This window comes from Hyperolius riggenbachi, chromosome 12, assembly GCF_040937935.1.
Source record: "Hyperolius riggenbachi isolate aHypRig1 chromosome 12, aHypRig1.pri, whole genome shotgun sequence".
NCBI lineage: Eukaryota > Metazoa > Chordata > Amphibia > Anura > Hyperoliidae > Hyperolius > Hyperolius riggenbachi.
Window position 1 is genome coordinate 190,435,991 of NC_090657.1, and position 22,627 is coordinate 190,458,617.

A 22,627-nucleotide genomic window follows, 5' to 3' on the forward strand; every position below is an offset into this window, starting at 1 on the left:
GGGTGGCTTGTCTTTTGAGGGGTGCTGCTTTTCCTCAGGTGTTCTTGCCATAGCTGTTTGTGCCTTCTCTCCAGGTGCCTTCGTAAGGCACTTGTCCCTACGTGAGAGTTGGCCTTTCCACGGCTTAATTTTTGCTGGCAGAGACAACAGATGGCTTTGCTCCAATCTGAGACACACGTTAAAAAATTTCCAAACCGCTGAGCCCCCCTGGGGTGATGGTGCTAGGGTGGCTTCAGCAGCTGACGTTGAAGGGCATGTTGGCTGGCTGGCCATAGCTGGTGATACATGGCGCCGGACACTGCCCCCAGCTGTTTCTGAGGACGAGCTCCCTCTGCTTCTATCATGGAGTCGTCTCCTCCTACTCCTCTCTGACTCCTCCTCTGAACTGTCCACCTGGTCATCTCCTCAACCGGGAACATATGTGGTATCTGTTTAATCGTCATCATAATCCTCCTGGCCAGCTGCACTTTCCTCAGACACCTCCTCAACTGCACCAACTTCAGGTGTTTCATCAGCCTCCTCCTCACACGTTACGTCCATACTATCGCCACCTAACTCAGACGTAGGAGGTGGTGTACCTGCGCCTTCTTCTTGTTGTTGCAGTAGTGGCTGTGAATCGGGGTTTTCACCACCACCACCAAGTAACTCATGCGAAGTGTCAAATGCAGCGGATGTGGTGCTTGTTGTAGCGCTGGTGGCTGCGGGAGATGAGGTGTTCTGTGTTAAATACTCAATCACCTCCTCACAATTTTGGGAAGTGATGGCACGTGCCTTCTTCTAAGCACTGTATTTTGGTCCAGGTCCGCACGAAATCACAGCAACACCACCTCGCACAGACCTGCCGGTGCCTGGTGGCCTTCCTCTGGGTCTGCCTCTACCTCTTCCTCTACCTGGTTTGTCCATTTTGTCCATCTCAGGGGGATGCTAGGTATATGCAGTGAGCTGGGTTCACTGAACAGTAAAGGTACTAGGATGCAGTGAGCTGGGTTCACTGAACAGTAAAGGTACTAGGATGCAGTGAGCTGAGTTCACTGAACAGTAAAGGTACTAGGATGCAGTGAGGTGGGTTCACTCAACACAACAGGTAGTAGGATGCAGTGAGCTGGGTTCACTGAACAGTAAAGGTACTAGGATGCAGTGAGGTGGGTTCACTCAACACAACAGGTAGTAGGATGCAGTGAGCTGGGTTCACTGAACAGTAAAGGTACTAGGATGCAGTGAGGTGGGTTCACTCAACACAACAGGTAGTAGGATGCAGTGAGGTGGGTTCACTGAACAGTAAAGGTACTTGGATGCAGTGAGGTGGGTTCACTCAACACAACAGGTAGTAGGATGCAGTGAGATGGGTTCACTGAACAGTAAAGGTACTAGGATGCAGTGAGGTGGGTTCACTCAACACAACAGGTAGTAGGATGCGGTGAGCTGGGTTCACTGAACAGTAAAGGTACTTGGATGCAGTGAGGTGGGTTCACTCAACACAACAGGTAGTAGGATGCAGTGAGCTGGGTTAACTGAACAGTAAAGGTACTAGGATGCAGTGAGGTGGGTTCACTCAACACAACAGGTAGTAGGATGCAGTGAGGTGGGTTCACTCAACACAACAGGTAGTAGGATGCAGTGAGCTGGGTTCACTCAACACAAAGCTAGGTATATGCAGTGATGACGAGGTGGGTTAAGTCAACACAACAGGTAGTAGGTATATGCAGTGAGCTGGGTTCACTCTACACAACAGGTAGTAGGTATATGCAGTGAGCTGGGTTCACTCAACACAACAGGTAGTTATGTGCAGTAATGAGGTGGGTTCACTCAACACAACAGGTAGTAGGTATATGCAGTGAGCTGGGTTCACTCTACACAACAGGTAGTAGGTATATGCAGTGAGCTGGGTTTACTCAACACAACAGGTAGTTATGTGCAGTGATGAGGTGGATTAAGTAAAAACAGGTGGTAGGTATATGCAGTGAGCTGGGTTCACTCAACACAACAGGTAGTAGGTATATGCAGAGAGCTGGGTTCACTCAACACAACAGGTAGTAGGTATATGCAGTGAGCTGGGTTCACTCAACACAACAGGTAGTTATGTGCAGTGATGAGGTGGGTTAAGTAAACACAACAGGTAGTAGGTATATGCAGTGAGCTGGGTTCACTCTACACAACAGGTAGTAGGTATATGCAGTGAGCTGGGTTCACTCTACACAACAGGTAGTAGGTATATGCAGTGAGCTGGGTTTACTCAACACAACAGGTAGTTATGTGCAGTGATGAGGTGGATTAAGTAAAAACAGGTGGTAGGTATATGCAGTGAGCTGGGTTCACTCAACACAACAGGTAGTAGGTATATGCAGAGAGCTGGGTTCACTCAACACAACAGGTAGTAGGTATATGCAGTGAGCTGGGTTCACTCAACACAACAGGTAGTTATGTGCAGTGATGATGTGGGTTAAGTAAACACAACAGGTACTGGGGTGTATGCAGTACTGGGTAGTGCAATGTGCAGCTCCCTGTCACACACACAGGTAGTCAGTCACTGAATGTGCTGGGCTGCTGGCAGTGGCACACACACACTATCAATTAGCAAGGCTGTGCATGCAACAAAAGTGTCAGTTTGACACACAGTAAAAAAAATAAAGTACAGGATGAGCTCTGAAAAGAGCTAGGGTGCTCTAAAAGCAATAACAATCAGCCAGGAGCAAACTAAGCAGCCAAGAACCTAACTAATCTGTCTCTAGAAGAACAAGTCTGCAGCAGCTCGCCCTAGTCTGTCTAGTAGCAGGCACACGAGTGAGTGTAATGGCCGCTGGACCCTGCCTTATATAAGGGGGGGTGGGGCTCCAGGGCTTACTGTAGCCTGAATGGCTACAATGTGCCTGCTGACTGTGATGCAGAGGGTCAAAGTTGACCCTCATAGTGCATTATGGGGCGAATTGAACTTCCGCAAAGGTTCGCCTGGCACAGGCGAACGCGAACCCCCAATGTTCGCCTGGAACCGTTAGCCGGCGAACCGTTCGCTACATCTCTACTATAATGCTGTCACTTACAGTGGTCAGTAGAAATCTGACAGAAGTGACAGGTTTTGGACTAATCCATCTCTTCACAGGGGATTCTCATCAAGGGTTTTATTCTTTATAAAGATATTCCCGAAAAGGCTTTTAAAAAATAATGCTGGACAGCTTCCCTGGTTTTTACACATTTCCTTTGCAGTTGGGGAGAGCAAGTGACATTCACTAAGTGCTTTTGGAAAAAAAATATATCCATGATAATCTCGTATACAGAGGTGGACTGTGAGAAAACGCAGAAAAGCCGCCTCGCGTACTCAGAGTAAGGTGGCTAATTTCGTGTCCAACGCGGCGGTTTGCACGCATAGGCCTACCACTAGCAGTATGGCTGAACGCGGGGAAACCGCCGCATGCTCTGACAGCAGTGCGGCTGGCCCCACGTTCAAACCAGCAGATACATTACAACACATGTCTGGTGTGGCTGGGACTGATAGTCTACACAGGTTCAGAAGGACGCGCACGCGCGCTGAGAGGCAGAGCCTTTATGACAGTCAGAAGGGTGTCAGCTGATCCAGCCGATCAGCTGACAATTCTATCAGGTTTCATTGGTCCAGCACTTAGGGGAGGCGCCTGAGAGTGCTTGTGTATATATACTGGGTGCTGGTTATTTCTCTGGTGTCTGGCATTGCGATCACTACGTGGTAGCACTCAGACCCTGTCAGTATCTGTGATATTTTCTGTGTTATTACTTCAGACTAGTTCCAGGGTGTTGATGATCAAGGAACTCACACCCAAGACTAGGGAACTGTATTACCATTCTGTTATATATCAGACTAGTTCCAGGGTGTTGATGATCATGGAGCTCACACCTAAGACTAGGCATTGTTATTATCTGTTATGACTTTCTGCTTTCCTGACCACTCTCTTGATCTCTGATTTGGTACTTCGCTATATCTGATACTCTGTTGCTGAACCCTGCTTGTCTTAAGATTCCGAATCTGTCTCCTGTCTCCTGTCTCTGTATCTGATCTGTCTGTCTGTTGCCGACCTGGCCTGTCCGACCTCGAGAACTATCTTCCCTGTTTGGAGATAGTTCACAGACCTGTCAGTGACACTTCACCATTGGTGTCACTCACTCTCTGGTCCTTCCCACTCTCAGCCTGGCTCCGCCCCCTTGGGGAGCATCAGGCCATTGGAAGGAACCTGTTCTCTGAGTAGTATCTCTTACTGCCTTGCACCCTCTATACGGGTGCTCTCCTCAAAGTATTACGGTTGCACCAAGCACTCATATTACTCAGGTGTCCAGAGGTTAGAGATATATCTGATTATCGGTGATACTGCAGATCATCAATAATCGGGTACATATCTGTATTTTCGGTGATACTGCAGATCACCGATGATCAGATCCTTTCTGTGTTACACCGATTGTTACATGGACTAGTCAAAAACCTGTCACTTCTGTTAGATTTATACAACTTACTGTAAGTGACAGCAACATTGGAGAAAAAAAATGTATGGCTCATTGTACTCTTTAACCACTTTACCCCCGCCTGTACGGATTTCTCCGTCCCTTTTTCCATCCTTTAACCCCCAGGGATGGAGAAATCCGTACTTTCCGCGTTCCCGACGCTGTCTGCGCTCCCGCTCGTAAACACGCCGCCCGCCGCTAGTAAACACGCTGCCGCCCGCTCGCCCGGATATCAATGAATGGGAAAATCCATTCCAGTTCGTTTATCTAAGCCCCGCAATGATCCGCTGCTCTCCGATGGGCAGCGCGATCATTGTGAAAAATAACAAACACAGCCTCCTTATACTTCGCAATACACAAAAAGTTACTGTTGCCATCTTGTGGCCAAATAGTAAAACTACACCCTAAGCATTTTTCACATAGAAATAAATGAGGGTTACACAAAAAATAACTCATTACCTCCCACACTCCCCATTTTTTTTTTTTTGTAATTAAAAAAAATTCAAAAATTTACAATTAAAAAAAATACATAAATAGTTACCTCAGGGACTGAACTTTTTAAATATTTATGTCAAGAGGGTATAACACTGTTACTTTATAAACTATGTTCTTGTAATTAGGGACGGACGCAAAACTGAAAAAAATGCACCTTTATTTCCAAATAAAATATTGGCGCCAAACATTGTGATAGGGACATCATTTAAACGGTTTTATAACCGGGACAAAAGGGCAAATACATTTCATGGGTTTTAATTACAGTAGCATGCATTATTTAAAAACTATAATGGCCGAAAACTGAAAAATAATAATTTTTTTTCCCACATTTTTCCTATTTTCCCATTAAAACACATTTAGAATAAAATAATTCTTGGCATAATGTCCCACCTAAAGAAAGCCTAATTGGTGTCGGAAAAAACAAGATATAGTTCATTTCCTTGCGATAAGTAATGATAAAGTTATAGACGAATTAATGGAAGCTGAAAGGTGAAAATTGCTCTGGTACTCAGGGGGTAAAACCCCTCAGTGATGAAGTGGTTAAAAAATGTATTTGTTATTTGTTAATGTTTGCACATATTTATTATATTTTACAGTTTTTTGCAGTAATGCTCCTTTAAATATATATTTTTGGCAAAAATACATATATACACACATACATATAGGCGTAGTGTACTTGTCTGAAAATTAATTGGAAAGGGGGGTACTCTATGCCACAAAGTACAGAAACACTGGTGTACTGACCCCATCAGAGGGTATGAGTACTTCTCAATAAAAAAACAAAAATATTAATTGTTCCTTCAAGAGAGACTGAAGCAAGTAAAAAAGTTGATTCTTATCTTATATTCAGCAGGGGCATGTGTGCCACTGCTAAACCGCTTCTATCCAGATGGACAACGAGGGTCCCTTACCCCCAATTCCTCCCATGCAAAATCAATGAACAACTTGCTGGTAGATTTCAATGCTCCTACAGGCAGGGAAAATAGACGCAGCCCTGCCTCTCAGCGTCGTCTATCAGCGGCGGATCTCCACCTCTCCCGATGCCGCTCATTAAAGGAAAAGTGGTGGACGAGAGGCGGATATACGCGCAGACGGACGTGTGTGAGGCAGGGCTGCGGCCAGTAGCCCTGCCTCACCAGGAACAGATCCCTGGAGAGGACGGAGGGGATTTGGAGGGTAAGGGACCACCGTTCATCCAAGATATATCGGCGGTTTAGTAGGGGCACTCATGCCCCTGCTATCTACGTGCGTGTAAATCAAAATTTATTCTCGCTTCAGAGTCTCTTTAAGTGTGGTACGATGATATTACTTATTACTTTTTTGGGGGTATCTTGTACAAATAAGTATATTGTTATATAATGAACTACAGAAAACACTTAATGTACGATTCCCCCCCTTACATATTCCTGTCCCCCAGTATATGAAATCTAAATGTTTGCCCTAACTTTGTGAATCGGAGCTGTGATGTCTGCGATGTTTTTTGTGTTTTTTTTCTTGTTCAATTTTTTAAGTTCACATAGCAGCCCTTTTTGATTCTCTACCATTTGTTTCTGGCTATCAGACATATTACTCAATAACTGGAGAGTACATTGTTGAAGTTCCAAAAACGTAAGGGTAAGATCATTTTCACTACTCTCGTTTTGCTTTTTCTTTACAATTGAAACATTGCTCTCTGCTGTTTGAGGGTACATTTTTTGATCTTCAGTGCTGTTTTTGGAGTTGTGGTGTCTTGACGAAAACCAAAATGTTCATTTTCGTTCCAATCATCACCTATGTCCAAAGTAAGTGTGAAATTTGGAGAGACAATGTCAACCATTGAAGTGTTGTAATCCTCATCCTGGAAATGTGAACTATTGTCTGGTGGATAACAACGTGAAACAATGTGTTGCCTGCTTGCTAACGATGCAATTTCCTCTGTGTTAAAATTTGGTGTGAATGGAACAACTTGCAATTTTGAAGAACACGTTTCTTTTTTTATGTGGTGAAACAAACACCGTGCAATTTCTGAATCGCCCACCATCATCCTGCTGTATATCAGCAGTAGCTAGGATTCTTTTCTGATTATTATGTACATTACTGACTGTTTCAGGTAGAAACCTTCTATCAATTATTCTATTCAATGGTACTTTAGAACGCATTGAACTCTCAGTACACTCCTTATCATGTACATAGTAAGTATTTGGGGTAAGTACAGAAAAATTATTGTCCGTCTCATTTGTGTGTTCATCAGTGTCCTCCTGTGGATGTCCAGGTGAATAAGCAAAGTCATTTTCATGAAACCTTGTCTTTGATTCTTACCGATTTCTGAAGTGGAGGGAATTCTTTTTAGCGTATGAATTTCTTCCTGAGGACGTGTCACTTTATTTCGAGTAGTAGTCTTGTTGTATATTTCTTTTTGTATGATTTGTTCTTTTCTCTTTTTGTACAGAGTTCTCACTGTAATATAATGTGCAATGTTTTGTTAATCTTACTCAGATCACCAATACTGTATATTTCATGTAAACCCCACCAACAAAACATGTCAATAAGTTAAAAAAATTGCTTTTCTGTTTTACTTATTACAAATAATCCACACATGTCAACTATTTAGGCGTCTTCCACTCTATAAAAATTTTATTTATTTGGTGTTGAAAATTCTAACCTCTGTACTGTGTATTAACAATATAGAAATTGACTTATCCAGCACAGTTGCTGTATGTTGCGCACAGTTCTACATAGTCCTTAAAGAAGATGTTGTGTTATCACGCTATCTTAAGCAGGAAAAAGTCGCTATAAAGTCTGTGTACAGTAGACGGCCACTTACAGATTGCCTATTTCCTGCAATTTAGATACAGGGAGAGGCACTCCAAAGCCACCCTGTATAAATAGAAAACAAATGTTCCACTTGGATCAACATTCAGTATTATGTGTTTAGTGTGCAACAGAGCAAGCCAGGGCTGTGGATTCTTTGAAAAAAGTTTCCGACTACAAATCAGACTCCTCAGTTTATGAAATCCCAACTCCAATTCCAACTCAAACTCCGTGTACCCTAAATGGCTCTGACTATGACTCCTCAACTCTCACTCCTTAGTGTAATACTTAACAGTTGTGTGGATTTTATACAAAAATCTGCCGACTTCTATTCCAGACTCCACAGTTTCTGAAATCAAACACACCAACTCCAAATCCGATTACCGGTGCACAAGATTGCCCCAATCCGACTCCTCGACTCCAAGTTGAACTCCAAATCCACAGCCCTAGTGAAACCAACATGTGACAATCTACAATGGTGAACATATCGGCAGGACCAAGCCAAGACGTTGCTTTTTGCACACGTCAATTTTGTTTTTGTTTTTTTATTGAGAAATTATGGAAGTACTCTTACCTATTCTTCTTCCAATTATTGGAAAGGCAGTAATAGCACTTTTCACCAACTTCTGCCACTCATTATAGTACATTTCTTCACCATCTGATTCTTCTTTCATCATTTGTTTCACCTGTCGACAGTCCTGAAAGCGTCGTCTGCAGGTTAATCCAGACCGTTTTTTCCTTTTTATTTCTGAAACCTGTTATTTGTAGATTGAACAAAGCAATGTCAAAATTTTGTAACGTTTTGTGCATAACCAGAGGCGTAGCTAGAGCTTTCAGCAACCGGGGACAAAGTATATTAATGCGCACCCTAAGGGGAGAAGTATGAGTGCCCCACAAAAAAGGGGCGTGACCATGCACTGTTAGGATATTACTGTACAATGTCTACGTACCTTAAAGGAGAACTGTAGTGAGAGGTATATGGTGGCTGCCATATTTATTTCCTTTTAAGCTATACCAGTTCCCTGGCAGCACTGCTGATCAATTTGGCTGACGACCTGTCTGAATCACACCAGAAACAAGCATGCAGCTAATCTTGTCATATCTGTCAAATTTGTCAGAAACGCCTGATCTACTGCATGCTTGTTCAGGGTCTATGACTGAAAGTATTAGAGGCAGAGGATTAGCAGGATAGCCAGGCATCTGGTATTGCTTAAATGGAAATAAATATGGAAGCCTCCATGTACCTCTCACTACAGTTCACCTTTAAAGAGAGTCTGGAGCGACAATAAATCATGTGTGCCCCTGCTAAAACGACACTATAGCGAGGCTGAACGGGTGTCCCTAACCCCCAAATCCCCCCTTTAAAAATCTAAGACCAAATTATTTGTAGATTTTGCTGCTGCCGGAGGCAGGGCTAACAGCTGCAGCCCTGCCTCACAGCGTGGCTTTCAGCGGCGCATCGCGGCCACTCCCCCGCCCCTCTCAGTGAAGGAAGAGGGAAAGGGGTGTGCAAGAGGCGGAGATAGGCGCTGTCAGACACGATGTGAGGCAGGGCAGCAGCCGTTAGTCCTGCCCTCACCAGGAAGAGATCCCCTGCGAGGACGGAGTGGATTTGGGGGGTAAGGGACCCCCGTTGTGCGGCAAGATAGCGGGGGGTTTAGCAGGGGCACTCATGCCCCTGCTGATTATAAGAGCTAAAGCGAGATTTAATCTCGATTCCGACTATTTAAATGTTGCCGAGTTGCAAAATTTGATTATCTTTTCTTTGCGTTCTATGGTCTGTAACTTTGTTGTTCCTGAGCAAATTTTCAATCTGCATTGCAATGTTTACAAAGAGTATTATACAGGCTGCATCCTTGCCTTATGTTAACAGTGAACGAAGAACACTGGGGAAAGCTGTAGCCCTCCACGTCTTTACCTAAGCACACTGATTCACTCCACCCTGACCTTTGGTTGGCCACAGCAACACCCCCTCCCCCCATGCCAACAACCCGGTTTGCACACATTCAAACCCCCCTAATCACCCATCAATCAATTCCTGTCACTATGTGTCAGCTAAATAGTATACCTTTGGCTCCTGACTGCCACCTGGGTGCTCCTGATCTCGCCCCCTACACTCACATCAACCCCAGCAAAACCAAACCCCCCACCCGCCCCGTGTACTGGATACATTAATTCTCACCTGTCAATCACCTGCATTGCTCAAGTAGTTAAAATTGTGTCAAGGTGTAGTAGCACCATGCAAAAAATAACATGTACCACATATGCACTGAATTATGTGAAATGTAAAGATTTTAACTGACCATTACACAAGACAACATTAAAGATTTTTACCTCTTCAGCAATATTGGCCCAATCTTCACCTTTAGTGTTTGGAACTTTATATTTCTTTACTCTTGTTATCAGAGTAGAATACTGTGCACAAACTAGCCGACACAACAAAACATTCTCCGCCATATGGAATCTTTGATTTCTATTTTTACTACATTTCCCTGGTGTACAACTGTCAGTGTTCTGTTCTGCGGAACGGTCTTCACTACTGCCGTTTATAGAGGTATTGCGGTCAGGTCCGTGATTACCATTATCATCATCCTCTGCCTGATCATCATTATTTTTCGAGTTGTGTACAATTGGATCTCCCAGTTCACCCTCCTCAGACTTATTCTCCAATTCCCAATCATATGCTGATTTGGAACTATCATCATCACCTTCTTTCGGTTGTTCATAATCTTCATCACTGTCCTCATCGTCATCCTCCTCAGATCCTTCTTCGTATAAATTATCCTCTCCAGCCTCACCATTTCTTCCTTCCATATTATCTGTATCTTTTTCATTACCATTACTCCCATGTTCGCCTTCTTCATCCTCCACATATCCATATTTACCTTCCTCATCCTCCTCAGATCCTTCTTCGTCTAAATTATCCTCTCCAGCCTCACCATTTCTTCCTTCCATATTATCTGCCTCTTCTTCATTACCATTACTCCCATGTTCGTCTTCTTGATCCTCCTCACATCCATCTTTACCTTCCTCGTCCTCCTCAGATCCTTCTTCGTCTAAATTATCCTCTACAGGCTCACCATTTCTTCCTTCCATATTATCTGCCTCTTCTTCATTACCATTACTCCCATGTTCGTCTTCTTGATCCTCCTCACATCCATCTTTACCTTCCTCATCCTCCTCAGATCCTTCTTCGTCTAAATTATCCTCTACAGGCTCACTATTTCTTCCTTCCATATTATCTGGATGTTCTTCATTACCATTACTCCCATGTTTGTCTTCTTGATCCTCCCCCAATGCATCTCTACCTTCCTCACCCTCCACAGATCCTTTGTCTTCTACATCAGCCTTTACTTGCGCTCTACTTTCAACTGCAACATTATCTCTATTTTCTTTTCCAAAGTCAGTTAGCTGATTTACGTCATCTTGCTCTACACAGACATCTCTAGCTTCCTCACCCTCCAAAGTTGACTGTCCTTTTTTGTGAAAATGAAAATGTTTGTCTGCTTTCTCGGAATATTTGTGATTAACAGTTTTTTCCTCTCCATCCTCTGTTTCAACTTTATTATTTTCTTTATTCTCCATGGAGCATTTTCCACCTTCATTCTGTAAAACAGATTTTCTCTCATGCATATTCGCCTTTTCAGTAACCTGCACAATACAGTCATCAACTTTTTGATCAGCGTCATTAACATCATTATGAACCTTACTATTGTGCACATTCTCTACTGGCAATTGTTTACAACATTTTTCTTCAACTTCACCAGAATCTCTAGGATCACATGCCTTGGGAACATCCATGCAATCTGGTTCAGCAGTGTCTGGAAATGCATTTTCATCAATAACCAATGTAAAGCTGTGATCTGAATCGTAGTTCACAATACTTTGAGAATTGTTAAGTAAGGGATCGATCAAATCTGTTTTCACCATTGCATGCTACCTTTAGATCATTTTTGCTAGGCCACTGTACCATATCAAAGTGATCCGCAGTGTAGGGCAGTAACGAAGCATGTTTTGTAATAGGACATGAATCACCAGCCCTGCACTCTTCATAAACTTGTACATAACTATCTTCCATGGGATTGTGGTCTTTTGGGATCAAAATTAAAGTTACCATATCATCTTCATCTTCGGCATGCTGACTTTCGATTTGCTGCGTCACAGATTTTTTAGCTCTATCCGGTTCTTTCACACGGACATCAAGTCTACTTTTTACCACGGGGTCAGCCGTTACCTTTTTCCGTCTTGTTGACTGTTTTGTAGGTCGAGGCGGAGGCACGCTGTCAGTACAATCGATGCAGGGCCGCGGCCTTAAACTCCTGGTAGGATGTCCACTCTCGCTCGACATAGCTGAAATGGAGCTGTGTCACTGAAGAGAAACAGGAAGGGGCGTGAAATTCTTCTTCCATCTGAAGTCACGTGGGATCCTGTGACGTTGGCAAAAATCCCGCGGTACCTAGCCTTTGCCACATGCGTAGCAATATAGTGGCGCATATGTGACATATGAAGATTGAACCTTATGGTGGGCTTTCACTTACGTAACACGCGTAATGTACAGTATGTAAATGTCAAGCGCAACGTCAGACAACAAAATTAATAAACAACCAATCCAAGAGCTAATATTTTAATGGGCTGTTCGTGCACCAATAACAGTACTATACAGTGATGCAAACTTTCATTAAGTTTTAATCATACCGCCTTTTTTAATAAAAGCTCCACCTTGTCAGTTTTATGAACCATTGTGTTCTGGATTTTGAAGTTGGCACATCCACTGTGTTCTCGGATCAGACATATTGTTGGTGATTTATGTAAGTTTCCAATTACTGTATTTATTATGTGAATAGAATACGAACATATCTTGAAATATTTATATTTATTTATCTATCGATATATATATTTCTATGTTTGCATCTATCATGTACCGATCTATGTATGTGTATGTATTATAAATGGATGGATAGATAGATATAGATATAGATAGATAGATAGATAGATAGATAGATAGATAGATAGATAGATAGATAGATAGAAATAGAAGTATACAAAATCTCAAAGAAGCTTTCTAAAAGTTTGATCGCCATAGATAGATCCATAGATGGACAGATAAACCGACTGATATCCGAATTAATTTTTTATTGGTGGTGGTGGATATTTTCTTTATTGTATTTCAACATCTGTTAGAAAGCTAACATTACAGGTATACGTGTTAGTACATGACACCAATGTACAGTTTATGGTTTTTAGAAGTACTTTGTGCTGCAGTCATGCAGAGATTATCTGTAAAAAATGAAAAAAATATTTTAATACCGTCGAATTTGGGGCTAACACACTGTGCACTGATGTAATAATACTTTGCAGGGCCGGATTTGGGGGAAGGCACCCAAGCCACGTTCTTAGGGCGCCAGAATTATATGTATTCAGAGGGGCGGGTGGTGACAGGTTGAATACACCTGTCACCAGCCCTAAGTATCGCTACACGAGTACAACCGCACCTTCACTGAGTTGAGGCGTGCAACAGCAAGGAGGATGCAGGCAGGCTCTTCCGTAATCCGGATACCTGGTTGTGTGGGAGCGCATCGCATAAAGAGAGGGTGATAGTAGCGGGAATCGAGTAGTTCGCTTAGCTGTGCCGCCGCTCCTCCTCCCGCCTGCCCCCGAGCGGGGATAGAGACTCGCCTCTCCCCAGACTTCCAGCACTGCAGCTTCCTCTGTTACCCGACCGTCGCTGTGTATCTCTACCTCCTGCTGGAGTCGCTCACATGTGACTCGCTGCCGGCACATTACTGGTGAGTCACATGGCGGGGCTAGCAGGAGATAGATAGACAAAGCTACGGGCGGCTAACAGAGGAAGCTTTAGAGCTGGAAGTCTGTAGAAAGTGGAGTGACTCCATCCCCGCTCTGGGGGGGGGCGTGGGGTTGTGACATCTGCGCTTGGCACAGCATCTGGCTGCAGCATTATGTAATGTAATTGGGGGTGGGGTGAAAGCATTTGGCTGCAGGATTAACCCACCTATAGTAAAGGGGGAACGGGGGCAGCATCTAAGTACCTATAATAACGTGTGTTGAGGGGGGCACAGTATCTGACTGTCTATACTGGGAGGGGGAGGGGGGACGCAGCATTATGTCACCTATATTAAGGGGGTGGGCGCGCTAAGCTACCTATACTAAAGGGGGGGGGGGGAACAGCATCTAAGTAACTATACTGAAGGTGTGGGCATAGCATCTGGCTGCCTATAGGGGGTGGGGGAAACATATGGCTACCTATAGTAAGTGTGGGGCTACCACAGCATTCCAAGGGGGGGGGCGAGCGTTTGGCTACCTATACAAAAATCTTCAGACTCCAACTCCGTCTCCGACTCCTCAGTTTATGAAATCAACGACTACGATTACAATTACGAGTAAGGATGCACATAATTTCAAAGACTCCTCGACACCAAGTACAAATCCACATCCCTGGTAACAATGTAGCTATATATAGGTGATGGCCCACTATTGACCATCCAATTGTGATGGCGCCGTATTGAATCTACACTGATGCATATTCACTCATATGTTAACGTGTTGATATCAATCTTCGCTCATCGCTGTAATGTGGTGTGCTGGTTAATGACCCACAGGCTTTTAGTTAGCACATACAGCCCTTACATTGCTTTTCGGAGGTCAAAGTCATACAGAAGCACTGAGCCCCTCAATGCACTGCCCCCCCCCCCCATGTCTGCACTGACGCAATATAAAAGCACATAAATGTAGTATGGTCCACAATTTTAACATGTATTTGTCCGTCCGTCATCCGCACACTTTGGATAGGACTGTGTGTAGTTTGCCTATCGTCCACAATATGGTCTGAGCAATGAACAAAGATTGTGTTATCCATGATTATTAACACATGACACTGACACAGGGTGCATAAGTACTATGAAATTAGGTTGTTAATTAGAGCGTTCAAGGTTAATATACCTATTACTCGTGTTTATGATTAATCGAAATTGGATGATTGCTCTGACCATTGAATTACAGAACCAACTTCAAGGCCTTCTTTTAACATTAATGTTTTGTGTTGTTGGGAAGGTCTGTTACGCTTAGGGTAGCTGTGACAGTGTTACAGCTGATTGATGGCGGTGTGTTGTGTTCTGTGTTTGGCAGGTCGCTGTATTTGGAGGCGTCCCCCTACCTTGTGCGGTTCATCTACCTGAAGAAGTCCCCTGCCTTGTTTATCGGTGAGTATGCGTGTGTCCGATGCGGCTTGCAGTGCGATCTTTGAGGATGCCCGTGAGAGAGATTTGATGGTGGTGTGTTGTGTTCTGTGTTTGGCAGGTCGCTGTATTTGGAGTAGTGTTGGGCGAACATCTAGATGTTCGGGTTCGGGCCGAACAGGCCGAACATGGCCGCGATGTTCGGGTGTTCGACCCGAACTCCGAACATAATGGAAGTCAATGGAGACCCGAACTTTTGTGCTTTGTAAAGCCTCCTTACATGCTACATACCCCAAATTTACAGGGTATGTGCACCTTGGGAGTGGGTACAAGAGGAAAAAAAAATTTAGCAAAAAGAGCTTATAGTTTTTGAGAAAATCGATTTTAAAGTTTCAAAGGGAAAACTGTCTTTTAAACGCGGGAAATGTCTGTTTTCTTTGCACAGGTAACATGCTTTTTGTCGGCATGCAGTCATAAATGTAATACATATAAGAGGTTCCAGGAAAAGGGACCGGTAACGCTAACCCAGCAGCAGCACACGTGATGGAACAAGAGGAGGGTGGCGCAGGAGGAGAAGGCCACGCTTTGAGACACAACAACCCAGGCCTTGCATGAGGACAAGAAGCGTGCGGATAGCAATTTGCATTTTGTCGCCATGCAGTCATAAATGTAATACAGATGAGAGGTTCAATAAACAGGGACCGGAAACGCTAACCCATCACAGATGTTCATTGTTCATGTTACTTGGTTGGGGTCCGGGAGTGTTGCGTAGTCGTTTCCAATCCAGGATTGATTCATTTTAATTTGAGTCAGACGGTCTGCATTTTCTGTGGAGAGGCGGATACGCCGCCGATCTGTGACGATGCCTCCGGCAGCACTGAAACAGCGTTCCGACATAACGCTGGCTGCCGGGCAAGCCAGCACCTCTATTGCGTACATTGCCAGTTTGTGCCAGGTGTCTAGCTTCGATACCCAATAGTTGAAGGGTGCAGATGGATTGTTCAACACAGCTACGCCATCTGACATGTAGTCCTTGACCATCTTCTCCAGGCGATCGGTGTTGGAGGTGGATCTGCACGCTTGCTGTTCTGTGTGCTGCTGCATGGGTGTCAGAAAATTTTCCCACTCCAAGGACACTGCCGATACCATTCCCTTTTGGGCACTAGCTGCGGCTTGTGTTGTTTGCTGCCCTCCTGGTCGTCCTGGGTTTGTGGAAGTCAGTCTGTCGGCGTACAACTGGCTAGAGGAGGGGGAGGATGTCAATCTCCTCTCTAAAGTCTCCACAAGGGCCTGCTGGTATTCTTCCATTTTGACCTGTCTGGCTCTTTCTTCAAGCAGTTTTGGAACATTGTGTTTGTACCGTGGATCCAGAAGGGTATAAACCCAGTAATTGGTGTTGTCCAGAATGCGCACAATGCGTGGGTCGCGTTCAATGCAGTCCTAGGCCGAAGAGGTCATAGCCTAGGGTCACAAAACCTGTTTATTGGGCAATTTCAATGGTGGCGAGTCTGACGTACATAAATCGCAGCAATGGCCGTTAGCAACGTCTGAATCTCACGAAATGTCTCATGCAGGTAGAAGACATATTGTTAGACTTGGGCTCCAAAGATGGGTTCCCTACATCTCTGCAAACCAGAGTTACAGGGCTCCAAATTTGGTAAAATCCCCCATAGGCTTTCATTGGGCCTCCTATTTACAGTTCCAAAATCTCACATCTTTTCAAAGGGCAATTACTCAGCAGTGGCAAATTTTCTAGCATTGTAGGGACCCTTAGGGGGAACATGACTGGTGAGTTTCGGGCCCCTAGGCCAAAGAGGTCATAGCCTAGGGTCACAAAAACCTGTTTATTGGGGCTATTTCAATGGTAGTGATGGTGACGTACATAAATCGCAGCAATGGCCGCTAGCAAAGTCTGAATCTCACGAAATGTCTCATGCAGGTAGAAGACATATTGTTAGACTTGGATTCCAAAGATGGGGTCCCTACATCTCTGCAAACCAGAGTTACAGGGGTCCAAAATTGGTAAAATCCCCCATAGGATTTCATTGGCTCCCTATTTCACTTTCCAAAATCTCACATCTTTTCAAAGGGCAATGGCTCAGCAGTACCAAATTTTCTAGCATTGTAGGGACCCTTAGGGGGAACATGACTGGTGAGTTTCGGGCCCCTAGGCCGAAGAGGTCATAGCCTAGGGTCACAAAAACCTGTTTATTGGGGCTATTTCAATGGTAGTGATGGTGACGTACATAAATCGCAGCACTGGCAGTTAGCAAAGTCTGAATCTCACGAAATGTCTCATGCAGGTAGAAGACATATTGTTAGACTTGGATTCCAAAGATGGAGTCCCTACATCTCTGCAAACCAGAGTTACAGGGGTCCAAAATTGGTAAAATCCCCCATAGGATTTCATTGGCTCCCTATTTCACTTTCCAAAATCTCACATCTTTTCAAAGGGCAATGGCTCAGCAGTACCAAATTTTCTAGCATTGTAGGGACCCTTAGGGGGAACATGACTGGTGAGTTTCGGGCCCCTAGGCCGAAGAGGTCATAGCCTAGGGTCACAAAAACCTGTTTATTTGGGCTATTTCAATGGTAGTGATGGTGGCGTACATAAATCTCAGCCATGGCCGTTAGCAACGTCTGAATCTCACGAAATGTCTCATGCAGGTAGAAGACATATTGTTAGACTTAGATTCCAAAGATGGGGTCCCTACATCTCTGCAAACCAGAGTTACAGGGGTCCAAAATTGGTAAAATCCCCCATAGGCTTTCATTGGGCCTCCTATTTACCGTTCCAAAATCTCACACCATTTCAAAGGGCAATGGCTCAGCAGTGGCAAAACTCACCAGTCATGATCCCCCTAAGGGTCCCTACAATGCTAGAAAATTTGGGACTGCTGAGCCATTGCCCTTTGAAAAGATGTGAGATTTTGGAAAGTGAAATAGGGAGCCAATGAAATCCTATGGGGGATTTTACCAATTTTGGACCCCTGTAACTCTGGTTTGCAGAGATGTAGGGACCCCATCTTTGGAATCCAAGTCTAACAATATGTCTTCTACCTGCATGAGACATTTTGTGAGATTCAGACTTTGCTAACGGCCATTGCTGCGATTTATGTACGTCACCATCACTACCATTGAAATAGCCCCAATAAACAGGTTTTTGTGACCCTAGGCTATGACCTCTTCGGCCTAGGGGCCCGAAACTCACCAGTCATGTTCCCCCTAAGGGTCCCTACAATGCTAGAAAATTTGGTACTGCTGAGCCATTGCCCTTTGAAAAGATGTGAGATTTTGGAAAGTGAAATAGGGAGCCAATGAAATCCTATGGGGGATTTTACCAATTTTGGACCCCTGTAACTCTGGTTTGCAGAGATGTAGGGACCCCATCTTTGGAATCCAAGTCTAACAATATGTCTTCTACCTGCATGAGACATTTCGTGAGATTCAGACTTTGCTAACGGCCATTGCTGCGATTTATGTACGTCACCATCACTACCATTGAAATAGCCCCAATAAACAGGTTTTTGTGACCCTAGGCTATGACCTCTTTGGCCTAGGGGCCCGAAACTCACCAGTCATGTTCCCCCTAAGGGTCCCTACAATGCTAGAAAATTTGCCACTGCTGATTAATTGCCCTTTGAAAAGATGTGAGATTTTGGAACTGTAAATAGGAGGCCCAATGAAAGCCTATGGGGGATTTTACCAAATTTGGAGCCCTGTAACTCTGGTTTGCAGAGATGTAGGGAACCCATCTTTGGAGCCCAAGTCTAACAATATGTCTTCTACCTGCATGAGACATTTCGTGAGATTCAGACGTTGCTAACGGCCATTGCTGCGATTTATGTACGTCAGACTCGCCACCATTTAAATTGCCCAATAAACAGGTTTTGTGACCCTAGGCTATGACCTCTTCGGCCTAGGACTGCATTGAACGCGACCCACGCATTGTGCGCATTCTGGACAACACCAATTACTGGGTTTATACCCTTCTGGATCCACGGTACAAACACAATGTTCCAAAACTGCTTGAAGAAAGAGCCATCTTTGTTAGGAACTCTGGAGGTACAATCCTTTATATTGTGAAGGATTAAGAACACAGTCCTTTTTCAGGGTAATCCACCTTACCCACCGACACTTATTTATAACTTTAGAAAAGGACTATATAGACTAATGCAATCTCAGAGAGGCAAAAAAGAACTCTGAAAAATATTTATTGACACATATAGAAAAACATCAAAAACACATGATTCTTCAGCATCACAATGATTGGTTTTTAAGATACATAAGGTAGATTTGAGTTGACCAATGGTTGTAGCTTTACGGGTATTAAACTTCAAGGCAACGACACATGTTCGTTTCGGGCTTTTTTTGTAAAATTGTATGCGCCCTTCATCAGGCCGTGATACCCAATTCTAAAAATGAAGACAATACATAACAACACATTAAAATCACAAAATACAATTGATCAAGTGCGACAGAAAAACTGTCGTACAAAAAAGAGACCACCACCTAGAAAGGTTCATAGCATGTACATCAGGTTCAATCCAAGAACCTACATGCATGGATCAGACCAAAGATTTGTGAAGAGCTTATAGAAGAATGTGTCAAGATGAGGATAGAAGTAAAGATGGAAAAAGAATAAGAGCCCAAGAACAGAGTAAACCACAGTAAACCAACTTCCTGGGGACTAGTAAATATCAGTCACCATATTCCTAAGTTGGTTACCAGAAAGAGGTGTAAAGTATATAACACATGAATTGTGACTGGACCAGAGATTTTGAAAAAATGGTGAAAAATCAACAAACCTGTGAAGCTCAACCGAAAGGGGACCAATCAGGCAACAAAGGCCGAATGCTGGGAGGGGCGTCTGAGCTTACCAGACCCACAAAATCTAGAATAAAATTATAAAAAATATGTATAGAAACCCAGCAAAGCTCATCCCAATATGGTAGAGTGCCCAAGTATGTAACACACAGCCAGACCTCCCATATACCAAAGGAAAGGAACCCTGTCATATGTATAGTTAAACCTGGGCCATCTTGATATAACATTCAACATGTGAGCACGTATATAGGCTCACACAAAGGCGTGACCCAAAGTCAAACAGCCATAAATATATAAATACCAACAACACCTCTATATAGTTATCTATTTCCATATATTATATCCATGCATATTCCTACCTGGGGCAGCTTATCTAGATTGTGCTTAAAAAAACTTTAATCATAAGCACGACTATGTATGCAGAAACATATAGGTAATGTACACAAAGCATTATGCAGTCACTATATATAGTGCAAAGCAGACCATTGGCATTAAGTATCCATGACAAGAAGAACAGTTAATCTACAAAGGAGATAAAAAATCAATAATCAAGGGTATATGAACGGATTTACCTTTCCACCGGCTGGAGACAAATGCTGCAAGGTGGGAACCCAGTTAGAAATGACATCCCCTGCCATTTAAATATCCCACCAGGCACTGCTGTCTATTGGAGGCAACCAATCCAGAGCTTAGCAAAAACGGACCCACCCTGGAGCGCATCTCCACGTAAACAGCGGCTCATAAGAGGCAGTGGGAAAGACGTCGCCCCCTCCCACCGGAAGCGACGTCAGGCTCTTCAGAGACCAATAGGGATACGGCTAGTAGACCATGCTGGAACGCAGAAGGAAGTAAACAGGTCAAGCCTGCAATAGGGGCGCGGCTGGTGACCACGCTGAGGCGCAGGAGGAAGCGAGTGTGTCAAAATCCAAAGGCACCAATGGGGAGACAGCTCATAACCATGCTGGAGCGCAGGAGGAAGTAAGTATACGCTAGAGATACCGATAGGGATATACTATACAATAAACTACTCATAGCCACGCAGGAGCGCAAAGAGAGGTATGTATAAAGGGGAATGGCTCCCATATAACATCTGATCATAAAGACAGCACACTGACACGACAGAGACATCCTTAGATGTTGCAAGAAAAACGGGAAACATCACTAAAAAAACTAATTTAAAGGGACATATCAGAATTACCTCAATGTCACCATATAAGCCATCCCTGCATACATAGAGATCTCACCAGTATAAAACACCAAGAAAAGCAGAATGGAGAACAAGCCATATGTCACACGCCCGGGCACCCCCACCAGAGATGGAGAGCTGGAACCCAAAACATCGGATGAGCCCACAAAGGTAATATTGGTCAATAATCAATAACCCATGGTCCAGATTTCTTCTAAGAGAGGGAGCTGTAAGAAAAAAAGCGAAAAGAATTTCAACACAAAACTTTCAAGTAAACACAATTTATTTCATACAAACAGACATATAGAATACAGTCGTGTCCAAATGGGCACGACAGTTAGTCTAAAGTGGTCTATATTCAGCATTGAGTCCAGCTGGAGTCAGTGTCTGTAAGAATCTGATCCAGCGGGCCTCTTTATGTAGTAAAATTAGTTCTCTATTTCCACCCCTTCTTGGTGGGGGGACTATATCTAGGACGCAAAATCTCAGCTGATTCGCCGAATGGCCCATAGAGACAAAATGCTGAGCCACCGGGGAATCAATCTGAGATGGATCTAAATTGCGCCTCAGCGCAACATTAATTCTGGACCTGTGCTCAATGATGCGCTCCTTAACGGAACGAGTAGTTTCCCCTACATACATCTTGCCACATGGGCACTTAATACCATATACCACAAATTCAGTATCACATGTGGCAAAATGGGAAAATTTAACTGGGAACCCTTTCATGGGATGGTTAATGCTTCTCCCCTTTAAAACCAACTGGCAACACGAACAGTGTAGACACGGGAACGTACCCTTGCGCACAGGTGCCAGAAGTCTCTGAGTCCCACCCTTACAGGACCCCATATCTGCCCTGATCAAATGGTCCCTGATTGACTGCGCCCTCTTATAGGCTACCATAGGTGTCTGTTTGAAGGCCGGTATTTCAGCACTGATAGACCGCAGGATAGGCCAGTGCCGCTTGACCACATCCACAACCCTAGAGGATAGTGTACTAAAGGACGTAGCTAAAATCATACGTTCCTGCTTGTCATTACCCATGTTTTTACGGGATTTTTTCAACAATTCAATTCGTTCGTATTTCATTACATCTCTTTTGATGCGTTCAACCAATTTTTTAGGGTAATGTCTATCAACAAATTTGGATGTCATCCCAGACATACGTCTTTCTACTTGTTGTTCATCACTAACAATTCGACGTACCCGCATAAGCTGTGACTTGGGTAATGACTCTCTTAAAGACCTAGGATGGAAACTATGAAAGTCCAAGAGAGTATTTCGATCCGTGGGTTTAGAGAATAGGTCAAACGACAATAGCCGACCCCGTCTGCATACATTCACATCAAGAAACGCAATCTGTGATGCATCAACACTGAAGGTAAATTTCAAGGCGGTAGAGGCTCCCTGGAGTTCATTGTAGAAGAGGTCAAAGGAGGACCGGGGCCCCGCCCAGATCAAAAAGATATCGTCAATGTATCTACGCCAAATACAGGCGTATTTTTTAAAAAGATCATTGCGGTATACCCAATCCTCCTCGAACCTCTCCACAAATAGATTGGCATACACAGGAGCTACATTAGAACCCATCGAGGATCCTCTTTGTTGAAGATAGAATGTATCCTGAAAGAGGAAAAAGTTCCTCTCAAGTACCAACTCTAGAAGGGACATG